Genomic DNA, 5,411 nt, shown 5'->3' on the forward strand with positions numbered 1-5,411 from the left:
GTATTTCGCGGGCAGAGGCTGAGCCCCTCCGGCCGGGGCGGGAGCTGCCGGCCATGCCTTCCTTCAGGGCGCAGGGTGCCCCTGGGCACCACAAACTGCAGGGCTGTCCTCGCCAGCATGGCGAGCATCTGCAAAACGGGCAGTTAGCCGGACCCAGCTTTACCAAAGGTCTGTGACAAAACTAGAGCTGCCCACCTACGGCATCCAACGGGTGGAGGTGCTCAGCCCGAGCCTTATGCAGTGGACCCTGCAGTGCCCGGTGCAGGTGCAGCGATGTCCAGGTTTAGCTGAGTACCCCACACACAGGTGAAACTGGCTTTCCCATGCATGCAGACTAATTTTTAAATGCGAGGATGGGAACTGATCAGAAATGGAGTGCCATTTTGTCAATGGTTCTCACTGACCCCTTCATACAGCACCGATAAAACCACTTCCAGATGGCCATGCAGGGCAGTGCTCTGCTGCTGAGGATGAGCTGCCCTTTACTTGTCTCCACCAGTGAGCGGCCATAAGTTTATATCTGCCTCGAGTCCAAAATGTAGCTTGCTGAAATGCAACCTAAACTGCAAACATATGGCTTGAGAATCATGCTATCAACACCCTATGGACGATTTGTATGGGAGACATCATCAAATCAAACGCTGCCACTATCATTTAAGCTTTCGGCTTCACCCATGATTTTACTCCATGCTTGCAGCCAGTGATTTCTAAGCTCTTTTTCTGTCTGTTCAGAGTTCTCATTTCTAAAGTTACCATGTAGGAAGGCATCTTCTTACTCAGCATATTTGCCCCCTGTTTGCATTCATTGTGAGAGCTGCTGACTTCAGTGACAGGCAAGTTTTTACTGCTTTTTGTTCCTGCCAGCACTGCAAAGCTCACAGAGCTGAGAGCCAGCAGCCAAACTTGGTCCCTTCTGCTGCATCATCAGCGGGACTGGCTTCAGCCTCAGTCGGTGACTCCTCTGAAAGCCTTCGGGAGAAAATCAGAGCTATCTAAACACAATGGAAGCTGTAGTTTGACCTACACCACCTTTCTTGTCAAAAATACACGAGCAGAATTCAGCTTGGTCTAATCTTAGCACGAGTTTTCATGAAAGGTAATTAGGAAAGATTTGCTTTACATGCAAATCAGTTACCCAAAAGGCATCCAGACAGTTTCACAGTCACTTCACAGAGCAGGACTGCACATGCTCCGCTTTGGTGTCCAAATAGGAGTAAATACAGCAACAGGATCCACCTGACCCAGTATTTTTGAATTTTCCTCAGTGTTTTACTTTATCTCATCACAGAAGTGTGAACTATGAAAAAAAGTATCACTTACAAGCCCTTTTGTTTATATTATTTTTGCATATTAATGATTATACATTCATTCTTTCTTGGGCAAACTCACAACTTCCATCTGCAGCTCATGCTGGTACTGTACTCTCTCCTGCTAAACTCTGGTTGATCGGAGTGACCTGAATTTGAGATTTTCTAGATGACCTCAGCACATCTAGAAGACAAACACACCAACAGGGAATGCATTACTCGGTAACATTTCTATGCCACGTGCTTTGGTCAATTGGTGGAGAGGCTGAAACTGTCCCTGGTTAGATGTAACATTATTTCCCTGCAACCCTTTGCTCTGCACAGCAGGGCGCTGCTTCCCACGGGCACGAGCGGGTGGCTCTGCCGGCTGTACTGCCCAGCGCTAGACACTATCCCACCCGACCCAGGAGGGACACCTCCTTGCCCAATTCACCAGCCCTTTTTGAAGCAGGAGTTGGTCCTAGTGGACCAGGGGACAAAAAAAGCCGACAGAGAGCAAGCAAGTTGTAGTCCTACTTGTGGGCTGGTTTCCATTAGCTGTGTTGTCTGTGCTCACTGCTGTATTCTGCTGTGGTGGGGAAACTGCTTTACCGTCTCCTTGGACCACGCTGTGCCAGCAGGAGGTTTTGACTCGTGAGATCAAATACAATATTTGTCTTAAATGACTTATCAAAGAAAAGTGCTTCCTGCTGGAGTGCTCCTTGTGCCTGGGTATGGGCAACTGCGAACACCAATATTTCTGTTTGCACATTTCTGCTGAGCAAGACAATTAATAATAAATTCCTTACTAGAATTAAGCAGTCCTATAACTGGATGAGCATAAACTCTCCCTCCTTAATTTGTCAGAAGTCATTATTTTAACACATTTTCCAGTAATTAATTGGATGAGAGATAGTGCAGACTTGCAATAACATATCTAAACTCATACTTCACTGCAAGCTGATAAACCCATTGAACCACAGTTTAAAGGCACTGCCAGCCATAACTTTGTCAAATATACCATGTTAGTAAATATGGAGCCAATAAACACAATTATCTACTTGGCTAACCATCTCACAGAAGCATTATCTTGAGAAAGCCAGAATGGCAGTCCAGGATGGGTACAAGATATTGCCAGCCAACATAAACAAAGCTATGCCTACTTTGCGGCAGGGCAGCAATTTTTCTTCTGTCACCAACAAAGATTTTTTTGCTTGACTCGATCTGTATTTTTGGCATATGTGGGAAACTATGCAAACTTCCCCAGTTTTTGTGGTTCTTTTCAGACCCATATAAACCCTTTTCTATGCTTTCTTTTAGATTTTGGGGTCTGCAAACAAGCTGCACACATCTTTCAAAGAAATAATAACTCATAATACTTCAGCAGTCAGCTCCTCAATGCCTTAAAACCCAAGTCAGTAGTAAGAGCTCTCTTTGAAGTGCTACCAACAGCTGGAGTAACAGCATGCTGTCCAGGTTGCTGTCTGTAAAGAACCTGATTTACCTTATGTTGCATTTCTTCCTCAGCCTCAGCCCTGGCAAGCCCAGTTTATGTTTCCTGAAAAGAAAGATTTTAAAAATCAGATTGACCTGAACAGATCTAGCTCAGGGCTTTGCTCCACTGCTCTTCTGTGTGTGTGTGAGGGCAGCTGTCAGACCAGCCAGGACTGCTAAACTGGGCTGGGGCCATAAAATCCAGAGTTTTGGTCCCCTTATGAATCGGCAAGGAGAGAGAGGGACTTTCCAAAGGTGAATGAAGTCTCATGACCATGGTGTTTATACACTTTGTCTGAAGTATTACCAGCATATCTAGAAAGGGAACTAATATGCTTGACTCGATCTGTATTTTTGGCATATGTGGGAAACTATGCAAACTTCCCCAGTTTTTGTGGTTCTTTTCAGACCCATATAAACCCTTTTCTATGCTTTCTTTTAGATTTTGGGGTCTGCAAACAAGCTGCACACATCTTTCAAAGAAATAATAACTCATAATACTTCAGCAGTCAGCTCCTCAATGCCTTAAAACCCAAGTCAGTAGTAAGAGCTCTCTTTGAAGTGCTACCAACAGCTGGAGTAACAGCATGCTGTCCAGGTTGCTGTCTGTAAAGAACCTGATTTACCTTATGTTGCATTTCTTCCTCAGCCTCAGCCCTGGCAAGCCCAGTTTATGTTTCCTGAAAAGAAAGATTTTAAAAATCAGATTGACCTGAACAGATCTAGCTCAGGGCTTTGCTCCACTGCTCTTCTGTGTGTGTGTGAGGGCAGCTGTCAGACCAGCCAGGACTGCTAAACTGGGCTGGGGCCATAAAATCCAGAGTTTTGGTCCCCTTATGAATCGGCAAGGAGAGAGAGGGACTTTCCAAAGGTGAATGAAGTCTCATGACCATGGTGTTTATACACTTTGTCTGAAGTATTACCAGCATATCTAGAAAGGGAACTAATAGGCAGGACTCTTCCCTGGGATGGAATGTAGCAGCCTCAAGAAAAGGAAAGAATCTGAAAATTCACCTGTGAGTGGAGCTTCCCAAGGTGAACTCTGTATTTATGAGATCTCTGCAGCCACAAGCCCAAGGCGGAGAATGTAGTTTCTTTGCAGGTTAGAATAAGATTTATTCTTATGCTAGACCATTTACATTTCTTTCAGCTTACACCAGAAATAGTTCCGTTTGGTCTGTGGTCAGTTTTGCACTGAGCATTTCAGCTCTACCCGAGAAAAAGAATAGCATCATGTTAGCTCTTTCATCCCTGTTGTCTGGGAAAAGCCATCACAGCAGCACGGATGGTGTTTGGCATGGACACAAACTGCCCAAGCTGGGTGCCCACATGCTGCCGTGTCCCACCTGACCTAACAAGCTCAGAGGTGGGAAAGTGATGATCCATTCCCCTGGTTTGGCTTCACACAGCTCTGCTCTAACACCATAATGTCGTGGGACAGAAAAGGATAGGGATGGGCACCCATGGGTGGGAAACAGGAGAGGTGGGGAGAGAGCTGCTTACAACAGTTTAAGTGTCCCCATTTCCACACGTGCAATCACAACACTATCTTCAATTAGCTGCAGCCTATAAGAGGCGGTAGTAGGGTCCTGGAGCCCAAATCTATTTTCAAACCAACATATAATCATCATCCCGGTCCCGCCACTACTCCCAGCCCCACAAGCTCAACCCTTCCCTGCTACCAGTGCCAGGTCTCAGCTCATCCTCTGCCGGCAGGTCACCGCAGGAGCTGCCGGGTGTCACTGCTGGCGTGAGGAAGCTACAGGCACCCAGGGCAGAAGAGAGGGTACAATCACCATGGGTAGCTTAGCACAGCTGAAGCAGTATTGGAGCTGCAGTCATTTTTCAGGGCAGACTGAGAGCAGTGGTAATTGCTGGAGCGCTATTAACTGCAGGGGAATTATGACAATTTGCACTGGCTCAGCTCTGCCTTCAGCCAGTGGACTCCTCAAAACCCAGCTAACGGGCTGCCACGTTGCTGCACTCCCGGCAGGGTGTCATTAACTCTTCTTCTCAGGGAAGCCCTTTTTTTCTTTACAGTTCTTGCTCTGAGTGTTTTTGATCTGGTATCACTGTAGGCATGTTTAGACACTTTCTTGTTTCTTATGCCAAACTCCTGACCCAATTACAACTGTATTCACAGATTTACAATATGTTAAGCTAACTCTATTAAGACCCACCGTACAAATGTTTACTTTTGGCACATTTGGTCACTTAGTGGATTACTGCTTCATTTTGAACCTGTGTACAGTTACCATCTCCGTTGCCTTCTCAAAGGAGATTCACTCCTTCCATGAGCAGATGGGCAAACACACCTTGGGCTGAGCCCTTGGGATGCTAATGAATTTTCTCTCCAGGGAGCCTTCCTGTATGGGAAAAGCACACCTCCTTGACAAAGGGATTTTAACACAGATCTCATCTGGTTATAAACCAACAAACATAGAAGTGGAAGGAGTACAATTATTTGCCACACTAGCTTTGCTTTTTTTTTTTCCTTCCAGCCACCTTCCACGATAGTGCTCCACTGGCCCAAATTGGTGCGTGTGCCTCAGCTGGGTTGTTTCACAGTGCCCCAGAGGCAGCCTCCAGACATTTACCCCCACCTCTGAAGGGTGTGGTGTCACACCAGAA

This window comes from Pygoscelis adeliae, unplaced genomic scaffold, assembly GCF_000699105.1.
Source record: "Pygoscelis adeliae isolate BGI_AS28 unplaced genomic scaffold, ASM69910v1 Scaffold545, whole genome shotgun sequence".
Classification (NCBI taxonomy): Eukaryota; Metazoa; Chordata; class Aves; order Sphenisciformes; family Spheniscidae; genus Pygoscelis; species Pygoscelis adeliae.